General features: G+C 32.7%; 1 protein-coding gene across 1 annotated transcript in view; it reads left to right on the plus strand.

The window, feature by feature from the left end:
* Window positions 1-6351: 6351 nt before the first annotated feature.
* LOC118183866 (uncharacterized) overlaps window positions 6352-12023 on the plus strand; it is an 82557-nt gene continuing 76885 nt past the window's right edge. Inside the window, exon 1 of the mRNA XM_035353473.2 lies at window positions 6352-6549. The gene's annotated coding sequence lies outside the window, so the exon portion shown is untranslated. The remainder of the gene's footprint in view (window positions 6550-12023) is intronic.

Here is a 12023-nt window from a genome sequence, read left to right on the forward strand (position 1 = left end):
TAAGTGTTAGCTTTCAGTCGTGTTCAAGTAATAGGTAATTGGTGTCACCGAGCTTTTGATCAGCAGTAACTACTTCAATTCCCGGCGAAGGCGTTTGCATATTTTTCATCTTTCCTGGTTCCAATTAACCTAATGACTCTACAAGTGAAATTCAAAAAACTGAATTTGGAAACCTGCCACGCACAAATCCCAAGACAGATTTGAAGTCGAAGTTATGTAATAAGTATAAAATGCTAAAAAGTGAAGCTGTGCTGATGTGACTAGTAGCAATAAAAAGAGCGTGCACAGAATTTTTTGAAGTCAGAATTTTGAACTTTACATATCGGTTTTTCTCTAAGTATTAAATTAGAGCAATCCGGATAAACGACTTGAATCTCATAAATCGGTCATAAACATGTGTGAAAAAAAAAGGTTTACAAGATTTAATACTGTAATCGGATGAAGAATCGTTGAAACTGGATGGAACAATTAACATTCATAATTTCGTGTACTAGACTAACGGCCATCCACATATAAGTTGCCATGTGTATCAGTATTATGTGGTGTGCCCTTCAGAGGGTTGACTGGGCTGCAAACCGTAGCTACTGTTTTTAGCTTCGAGGGACAAGAGAAGATTTCGCGTCTTTTTCTGCTTCCCAAGAACGGAAAACATTTCAATCTGAAATTTAGTAGCATCCATGGAAGTAGGAACTTATTGACAAAGAAACTGCCCAGCTCTTCTTAATGACTCATCATGACATCCCCTGAGGAGCTGTTGGAGGGGTACTGTATTCTCCGATTTCGCGGGAAGAAGAAGAATTTTGAAAAACGCGGAAAGAGGAATCGCGGAAACAGAACTAATTCAATTTTTTTGGAAGCTATTTAATATCTGGACAGGAAAAATTTGCATTTGTTTAGGGGGGTGACAGTGCATCTCGCTTCCCTGCCTGGCTACGCCCATGGCGAAGAACTACACCAACTTCAGAAGGAGCAAAAAAAGACGATTGTGGAAGAAATGTTTTCAGAAGAGAAAGAAAGGAAAATGACTTTAGTTCAGCAAAATTTGTACATAAGGAAGTCGGATGCAAAGTTTTCACATAATAATATCTCTTCTTGACAAAGCAACAGTTATAGGGTTATTATTACTTTACACAACCAGTTATTTTACGATTTAGATCTTTACTGTCAATTTATCTTTTGCGTTTCCTACCAGAATTAAAATTAGTTTGATAGTATTTAAGCTGAGATTTTAAGACACAGCGTCTCGAGGCCACGTTAGTAGGTTTCGCTAGCTCTAATAAGGTTGTTTTTCTTCGGCGTCGCTCCGACATATAAACTGTTACGCTGGTAAGAAGAATTTGAGCCAACTTCGCGTTAAATCAGTTGTACAGTCTTATGCTACTAGGCTTGGTTCAAATTTGAATTTCAGTCTTACTTTAAATTATATCGCCACAAGTATGGCTAATTTAGAAGCAAGAGAAGTGTGTTTATGTTCAAATTCTAATTTCATAAAAATGTTTAAGCCTTCTTAAGACTGCAGTTCTTTTCAGACACATTCCGAGTCTCTCAGAAATTAGGACTTAGTTTACGCTACCAAAGAATACCAAACTCTATCTTCGCGTTAAATCAGTTATATAGTCTTGTGTTACTGGGCTTAATTCAAATTTGAATGTTACTTTAAGTTATACCGCAACAAGTATAGCTTGTAGAGACATTAAGTATTTTTTTAAAGCAGGAGAGATATGGTCGCTTTACTTAACCTATTCCGCCAAACTAAGTTAATGGCACTACAGGGTTAGGAATTCATCCTAGTCATTGCTAGCAATCTGACGGTTAGGCCGCCTTTATACATTTTACATTAATCTTTAGTTTCTTGGATATAATTATTTTCATTCACTTGCTTCATAATCTCTACGATGCTTTTGTTTCAGTAATAGTCCGTGAACAGTTTTACAAACATGAAATCATAAAAGAAATTCCAAATTTCAAATTTGGGATTCCCACATGCCCATATTCGTAAGAGGATTGCGTCATTCAAAATTCCATGGCTCTACGTACCGTTGTTTTATCACAATGCGAGAAATATACGAGTACATACATTGATGCAGATTTTTCATTATTTAATTTCTTCAAGTATAATGCAGGACTCTAACATTGGGTGGCAACAGTTTGAAACGTGAAACGGAAATTTATAGTGATTAAACGCAAAATCGCAAAACGAAAACAATAGTCCTTCAGGGACAAAGCCCCTTTGGACTAAAAATACATGGTGTTTTAATAAAAGGGAACAATCATCTCTCTTATCGTTTTTCACTTATACTATTCATTTTTGTTCGTACAGTTACAGTAAAATTAAGGTTTCGATTATTTTATCTGTTTAATATTTTGCTTATCTTTCTTGTTTTATAGTTAATGCTTTTTCTGGTTTTTTGGGTTATGAACTGGTGCTCAAAGTACTCTTGTAAAGTGTAAATAACCGATTTTTTGTTGTTCTGAAGCTAATTAATCAATTTTCTAGCAATTCTTATGGGAAAATTTGTTTTGGTTTACGAACATTTTGGTTGACGAACGGCCTTCGAGAACGAATTGAATTTGTGAAGTGAGGTTTCATTTATTAATATGAAAATATTGTTAACCAAATCTGATTTAGATAGCAGGAATAAAAGCTAATTCAAGTATAAAATATATTATCACAAATATGATGCATAAACCAAAATGCTTCAAAATTCCTGTGGATTTTCAAGGTCATTTTTACTTCATTGTTTAACTATGTGTTGTTATCAGAGATTTTTTTCACGACCTCCAGGACCCCATAATAGTTACAAAAATTTTGTGGTACCCGATAAGTATTGCTCAAATCCGACACACGCGCGAGTGAAACAGTCAATTTTTTCAATTGTACTGTAATGTATACTAATGCAGTTTTAGGTCTTTAATTTCAAATTTTAAGACATAGAACAATGTGAAAATTTTAAATAAGTAACAGACGAAATCATAGCGTTATCACGTGCAAAGCAAGGAAAATGAACGTTTATATTATAAAAAGAAATACGTCGAAACGTTTTCGTTTTTTTATTTGTCTGTATTGTCTTATCTTTATCTATTTTCGGATACATTGTGTAAAAATATTCGGTAATTGTAAAATTATTATAATAAGTAAAGAAATAGCAAAACTGCAAAAATTTTTGGCACCCCTGCTGCAGGTCCCGTGACCCCCATGGGGGTCACGACCCCACAGTTTATGAAACTCTGCTTTTTATTTTAAGGCAACAGGATGCTTTTTCCAAATATTTTCTTACCCATAGTTTTACACCGTTTCCCTCCAGTCATCCTTTCTTTTAAACATGAATGATAACACCATTTGGGAAATTACATTTCGTCATCATGTAACTTTTCAAAATAAACATGGGTTTTTAATTTAATAGTGAATTTAATAGTAAGCAGGAAAGCATTATGGTGAGCTGAGCTTTTTCGTAACTTGTTTTTATGTGAACCGTTTTCACATCAGTTATCTTATTTCCTACCATATTATCAAACATTACTGGAGTTTCATCCATATTTCGTCATACATTCCATCACGCGACCCACAGTTTAAGAAACCCTGTTTCAAGATCAAGTGAACTTGTTAATATTTCATGTAAGAATTTGTAATTGTAAGAATTTGTTAATATCTCATGCTACTCAAATCATTCTGCATTTGATGACTAATTCTAAGGAATTCTTTGACATTTGGGTTTCTCATAAGCGAATTTAAGATCTTATACATTGAACAGTATATCATATGAATAAGTTAAGGTTATATTGTTAAGGTTTAACAAACTTTAAAAATGTTACAACGGTATCTAGCCAGTTAAAAAAAAGAATCCACACATTGGTTTTTGCATGTCTTTATTTACGTTAAATTTTCCGTCATTTTTGTAAAACGATATTATTCATAGAACCACGATACAATTTAGTATTTTAATTGAATATTGATTATGTATAAGATTTCCTTATAGACAGATCGAGCATATTAGCCCCATTTCAGAAATTTTTGTTCTAAAATTGGATTATAACATTTATGTGATAAAAAAAATGGATAATACAATAATTTCATTTTAAAAGGTTTCATTTAAATTATAGAATTTGACCATTTAACGGACTTTTGCTTTAATTACATAGTTAAAATGGCAATATTCTTTCTTTTCATGCTTTGCACGTCCTGCTAAACAGACAAAGCGCTGTGTGTAATGAAAGGTTAAAGAAACAATAGGATAGTAAGAAAAAAATTGTAAGAGTTTGCGTGTTCGCACTTTCATTAGTATTTCTTAAGGTATGCAAATGGCTCGCATTCTACAGAACTGATATTATCTGAATGGGAAAATTCCCTGTTAGGGAAACGCAAGCAGCATCTGCAGCATAAAAAGACTTGCCAATGCAAGCAAAAAAAAAAAAAAAAAAAAAGAAGTCGATTACATGCTTTGAAAAAAGTCATAAAAAAAATCTTACTTTTATTTTGGAATTATTAAAAAGAAGCATTACCATGCAAAATGAAATGCGAATTCAATTCGAAAGCCATTTGCCCTATTTTATTATGCTGAAGTTATAATTAAAACTTAAGAGATGTTTCCTTCACGATTGCTTTTAATACTCCTCCCAAAAACTGATATGTATGTCCTGTTTAGAATATATATTAGATAGATATATTAGAATATATATTAAATAGATAGATATATTAGAATATATATTAAATAGATAGATATGTATGTCCTGTTTAGAATACTCGTTGGTCTAGTGTTCTTAGGGAGCATAAACTAGGAACATAACACTTTAAAAAAGATACTTTTGAAGAATTATCCTTAAGTGTTGTGAAGTACAGAAACAAAAGTCAAAAGAAGTGTGTGTGTATAAATATATATATATATATAAACAAATGGCCTATAAAGGCATTTAATAACCCTTTTATTTGAACCCAAAGAAAATAACAATGACCCAACTTGGGTTTACACAAGTCAACACTTCTGGCTTAACTTAAATACTTAATGTTGAACTAAATCAAATATATTAGCTTAGCGCAGGGATGTTACCCATCCCTAAGGTCGAGGTCGGGGGCTAAGGTCGAGGGCCAAAAATCGAAAACAAAAAGTTTGGCGGGCCGAGATAAATTTTTCTAAAATTTAAAATATATATATATATATATACAAGTATTACAATTTAAATATGTTAATGAGATGAATGAAATTACGATTTCATTTTTAAAATTTCCTTATATCGAGTTTCGAAGTGAGATGGACTGATTCTAAGGAACGAGGCTAAATGCTCATCTGCCAGTCTGCTTCTGAAATAATTCTTTCTAATGTTCTAAATTGAAGACACTTGTTCACATATCTAAGATGAAGCAAACATAGCACTGATTTTCTGGACGTGAAATATTAAATTTGGGAAACTTACTTTCGATAAGGATTTATAAAACTCTTAAATTTGGCATATTTAGAAAAACTGCTTGAGAGGATTGTTAGATTGTAACTCAATTAATTTAAGCTGCAAATCTGACCTCACTGCTTCACAATTTACGTTGAAAGGCATAGTAAAATTATAAAATTCTGTTTGAATGGCACTGAAAAGCTTGAAATCTTCGTTCGAACTCAAAATGCAGTTTTTTCAAGCCATCTTCATAATTCTTAAGCTTCTCTTCATTTACTGAGGGTGTTAAATTTAACCTCGGGAAATGAGACAAGTCGTTCTTAGCTAGCTGCCCAGCAAACATATAAGGCTCGCTAAGAAGGTGGGAGAAATATAAGATAATTAAGTTAAGATTACGTTTTTTCTAAGAGGTCTAACTCACCTGTATTGGATTCCCATATGTCTGCTCCCCGAGAAAGAGCTAACTCTTGTTGGCGCCAATCTACAGCTATTACTAAGAAAGAATCTCCGCTTTTAATATTTTACCAATTGAAAGCTGTCCTTTGAAAAAAAATAATATTTAAACAAAGTAGAAAAGGAGATGGTAGATAATATATATTTCTTTTAATTTGACTTGGACCGGCAAAATCGCTTGATTATAATTTAATTTTCAATTAATTTTACAATTGTAAACAGTTCATTTATTGTCCCCTTTTATTTTTATGCTCCTTTTAATTTCTCAACGAGGACTAAGAAGCTAAATTTGATTATTACTGAAAAATTTCATTACTTTTACCAGAGCATTAACACGTGCATTCATATCAAAAATGGCGAGATTTATTTCTCACAGAACTGCTTATATAACACTGGTTTGGCATTCCAACACACAAAAACACTGCAGGGATTTTCCTGTAGGGAATTTTTCTACGATTTTTTCGGCTGTCTTTTTTTTTTTTTTCCCCCGTTCTCTTTCTCACCTGCCCGCGCGGGAACCTCAACAATAACTAGTTTCGGAAGCCCGCCGTGTAGTCAACAGGTACCTCTCGCTTTGTGTTGTTCACCACCTCATCTCTGCAACTGAGGTGATAGCAATGACAGACCAAATGAAACTCATTGGATTACTTGAATTTCCTAACAAACTTCGATTGTGGACATTGAAAAGGAGCTGAGAATCCCAACTGACCATAGGTAAGTTTTCGAATTCACGTGCTTTTCATTTTGCACAGTAATTCACTTTGGCCATAATTTACCTCACTTCCTGGAAATTCAAAGGAAATAGCGGTTTGCGTTTTGTACGACCTATTCAAACCGGTTAAAGGTCTGTAAAACGGAAGGGAAGGTATATTCATTAATTCATTGTCCTAGCAGTTCTTGAAATATTAAATGTGTGCTGTCTTTTGACACGTGGAATTCTTTAAATTCGTTTTACAGCATATCTGATGCTCCTGTTTCACTGATACTAGGTATTAATAAGGTCCGCAGATTTTCTAACTTTCCTTTATGATGTAAAAATGGTTTTCGCAGTATTTCATTTGTATTTCAGCCTTTTCAGTGTTGTATGGATCATGTATGGAGCTCATGTATGGATTTATTTTCCTTAATTGATCATCTTAATGACATAACTCAAAACTGCCTACTGAAAAATCTTAAAATTTTAATTGTAACATCATTAAGTAACTGCAAATGTTACCAGGGAATCATTAAGGTCTTTAAGGATAGTATTTCTTTTGATGTTTCATTTTTTTACCTGTTTGAAAAGTAACATGGGCTTTAACTACATTCAAATTCTAAAAAATTATCAGAGGAATTGCTTATGTCTGAGGCTTCCCTGTAAATAATATTATAATTCATTTATTTAAAAATATATAACTACTGACATTGAAAAAGGAAAAAATATAAGCATTAAAGCAAGCGTATCCAGTAAAAAAAAAAAAAAGGAATAATAATACAGTAATAAGCTGTGGTCATGAGATTTTATATTCCTTGTCCGGGAAACATTGTGAAGTCTTTTATACACAAATTTGAATCCTGAATCTTGTCAAATTACATATTTATCTATCACTGTAAATATTGCCGACTAAATTATATTCTGAAATTTACATAGACTTAAGTGTGATATTTTCCTACAAATGAAGCAATAATTATATGCACTATGTAAATACAGAATAATTATCTGTCAGCTGAAAGGAATATATATGAGCAGAAGAATATATATATTTTAGATCAGAAATTTGAAATGTTAATTAATAATTATCGGTGGCTTCTCTTAATTGGCGGCTACTAATTATTAAAAAGGCTTTGTTGAAAATATTTTCTTCTTTGTTGAAAAAGGTTTTGTTTTCCTTTTAATAAGTTTATCATTATAGAAGGATATTAATTCTGTGTAATTTATATCTTTCATGTTTACGTATTTCTTTACACGTGAAAGAGAAAATACCATGTGGACTGCAATTTTTTGGCAATGGTATTGCTGTCTAATTCAAAAGCAAAATTGTTACATAAATCTTGGGAATGGAAAGAAAACATCATAATGCGCAATCCTGGAAGGGAAAAAATAACTAACAAGAGACAGAGTAGACCATAAGAAAAGACCATAAGATGACTTTTCAAGGAGCAGCAAAAGGATTGTTAGGGAAGCCGCGTTTCTTATTCTATAACTTGATAAATTGAATCTGAATTTCTATGATGTGAAGTCTGTCATAAATGATGACATGATGACGAGGAAACACGGATGTTATACGAAAGAGGTATCTCATACATTTTTTTTCACGCAACACTTATGCACATTTTTTTTCCTCCATTCTCGGCACACAACATTCTTGAGATGCACACAAATGAATTTTCGCAATACAAGTCCATGCATGTCGCAATTACCAGCTTAATTCCCACATAGCCCACCAGCGGCCGAGCGGTGAAGTCCCTGAACGCTGGTAGTTCGGTCCGAGGTTCGAATCCCACGAACGGGCTGAATGCATGGGCGGTTTCGCGGTTTTCTCCATGTGTAACGTGTTAATACGAGCCAGTTTCCCTTAGAAAGTCCTCCACGAAGGCATCCCTGCCTTTCGTGTAGGGCCTTAAGACGGAACACATAAATAATAATAATACTTTCCTTATATTCACAGAATTGTAACTAACGACCGAAAAGAGATAGTGGACTGCATATTAACCTCACAGAGAAAGTGAAGAAGAATAAAGAGTAGGATATTGATCTTAGAACAGGGAACTTATGGTTTTGTTAATTGGTTAAAGGCTGAAAATTTCTCATTATTGCTAGCTACAGTTTGATTAAAAGCTTCAGTTTTCTTTTTGTTGTTATATAAGTACATACCTTCAACATTATATAAGAATCATATGAATTTTCAAATGATGCATTTCAGAAAGATTTATTATCAGTTTGTTACTATTTTTAGGAGACAAAAGGGAAATAATATGTAGTGAAAGTTTAACGCACACGCACATATATACACGTAATGTTAAATACACGTAATTAGACACTTTATCTAAATACACACACATAAGATGAGAACATGTAAGTTTAAATTCTAATTTACGAAACTGATTCTAAATTAGCGATTTCAAGATTTTTAATTCATGATAAACAAGATTTTTTTTAAAAAAATTATGGCATCAGTTTTTGTAATCTTCGCTCTCTCCTTACATCTGCCATGATCACATTAAATTTACTGCAAACAATACTGCAAAATACTATGCCAAAAGCAATTTACTGAAAAATACTATGCCAAAAGCAATTTATTGTACCAACCGGTGATAACTTCAGTTGAGTTTTTAGCATCATAATTTCGCGTGGAATAAATATTGTAGCTGGAATCGCTGCAGCTTTTAAAGTAAGCTGATGATATGAGGTAAAATGTTAGCGAACTTAGCCCAAAAGACACCTTAGTCAAGAAGGAGATATTAGTCTCGAAACACCATTTTGCATCTATTTTTTATTGTAAAATTTTACTATCGAAAATTCTGAAGATATGCTGTTTTTAAATATTTTGTGATTTTGCTCTTGACTTGAATTTTTTGTGGCGTAAGCACTAAGAATGTGATATTTAATAAATAAAGTAAACACAAAACTTTAATAATAAAAAGACAAAACAAAAGAGTTTTGTAAAGCCATCTTAGTAAGAAAACTGAACATTGTTATAATGAACTGAGAGAACGCTGAAAACAGAAAAATCTATGTCAACACCCTACACTTCATCGGAAATTCTAAACAGATGCTACTTTTTAAAATTTTTGCAATTTTGCTGAATTGTATATGGCGTAAGTGCGAAGAAAATTATGCTTAATAATAAGCTAAAAAGACAAAAAAGAAAGGAAGGTTAGCAGGAATGAGTGTAACAGCAGACTGGTAGACTGCGAGTTCAGCGAAAGCGTAAAAAACCGTAACAAACCCTTTTGGGCGAAAGTTAAAATCTGAAACCTTCCAGACGCTAAATGCCAAAACGAAATTAATAGACCCTCTGTGCAAATTGCCCCTTTGGGCTTAAAAAAAAGATCATTTTTCAACGCAAATCCGGGACTTTTACGGCACAATAAAAATTTCATTGAAATCTCGTAAATTTCGATAGGAGTTAATGTGCGTTAACTTCCCTGTTAATTTTTTGCTTGTTTTAATTTAAGTTTGATATCAATAATTCATTATGTTTATTGCCTACCACAATAACTCTATCTCACGATGAGTAGTTTTTTTCCACGGAAAATATTTTCTTCAAAAGTAAATATTTTGCATTTGTTTAGTCCACTCTTAGACTAAGGTCTTACTGATTATTTTCATTTGATTGTATATTTGCTGAATTTATTTTGAAGGTTTATTAGCTTTCGGGATTTAAAAAAAAGATGTTGCTCTGAAAAAAAAAAAAAAAAAAAAAAAATTACAATTATTTAATGCATCATATCATATTATTGAATTATTAAAACAATTATTATAATTCCTATCGTAAAAATTCCATCATCTCGTGAACAGGTGTTGTTTGAAGATTACGCTGTGCAGTTTGAAAAGATTAAAAAGATAAACAGATAAAAATCTGAAAGGTTTCAGATTTTAAATTACGTCCAAAGGGGGCGTTTTTTCAACATTTTGTCTGTTACCTTTAGTTATTAAATATCACGTTCTCCGCACTTAAACCATAAAATTAAGTTCAAGAGCAACACCGCAAAATAGTTTTAAAATGAGCATATCTTTAGAATTTCTGATACAAAGTCTCGCGCGCTAGGTATAAAAATGTTTTTTCTGTACAACGTTGCCAATGCTCGCTTTGAAATGCTTGAGTTTGTTAATCAAAAATTCGTTAAAGATTTACAAAATATGAAATCGATCATAAAACAAATTCCAGATTTCAAATTTGGTCTTCCACATGCCCATATTCGCAGTACGATTACGTCATTCAAAATTCGATGGCTCTATGTACCGTTGTTTTATCACAATGCCAGAAATAAACATACATTTATGCAGATTTTTCATTATTTAATTTCTTCAAATATAATGCAGGACTCTAGCATTTGGTGGCAACAGTCTGAAAAGTGAAACGGGCATTTATAGTGAACCAACGCAAAATCGCAAAACGAAAACAATAGTCCTTCAGGGACAAAGCCCTTTTGGGCTAATAATAATAAAATCCGAAAGCTTTCAGATTTTATATTGCACCCAAGAGGGCTTCCTTTTTAAGGTTTTGTATGTTTTGTTCGTTCCAGATGCCCGTATTCGAGTGGTGGACTACGTTGTTCAGAATTTGTTGTCTCAAGGTACCGTTCTTTTTTCACAGTGGAAGAACCATACATACATTCACGCACGTTCTTTTTTCACAGTGGAAGAACCATACATACATTCATGCACGTTCATTTTTCACAGTGGAAGAACCATACATACATTCATGCACATTCTTCATTATTTAATTTTTCTAAATATAATGCTAGGCTCTAATATTTGGTGGCAACAATTTGAAAAGTGAAACGCCATTTTACGGTAGACGACGCTAAATGCCAAAACGAAATTAATAGACCTTCTGTGCAAATTGCCCCTTTGGGCTTAAAAAAAAAAAAAAAAAAAGATCATTTTTCAACGCAAATCCGGGACTTTTACGGCACAATAAAAATTTCATTGAAATCTCGTAAATTTCGATAGGAGTTAATGTGCGTTAACTTCCCTGTTACAGAAGCTCGCCTTTGATTTCTTAATGACTTCGCCATCAAATTTCGCAGGATTAAAATTCCTATCAGGATTGACTTTTTTTAATTTGTTATTATTATCAACGGAATAATTTTGATCATTCTAACGACATGGACATGTATCGTCTAAGCATGTGAACAAACTGAATATCACGGGTTTCATTTAATGAATATAGAAACGTTAATATCTTGCCATGGAATAAGTTTCCGGGAAGCAGTCAGCATCGAGACCTCGGTTTATATTTTGCATTCTAATCTTCTTATGGTATTAATAATTTTTTATCCTCAATATTAAAAACGAGTTGCATTGCAAGGACTTTATATGACGAAAAAGATTTGCATTCGAAGAGAAGCACGAAAAGCTAATTTTATTTCTTCTTTTAAAATAGTGTTACGAATTTGTTATTTAAAAGGCTAATGGTAGTTCAATTATAAATTAAATGGTTTTGTTTCCCGCGCAGTGCGGCGCGTGACGAATATTAAAA

This window comes from Stegodyphus dumicola, chromosome 12 (assembly GCF_044657685.1).
Source record: "Stegodyphus dumicola isolate Sdum_Otavi_A_Nest chromosome 12, ASM4465768v1".
NCBI lineage: Eukaryota > Metazoa > Arthropoda > Arachnida > Araneae > Eresidae > Stegodyphus > Stegodyphus dumicola.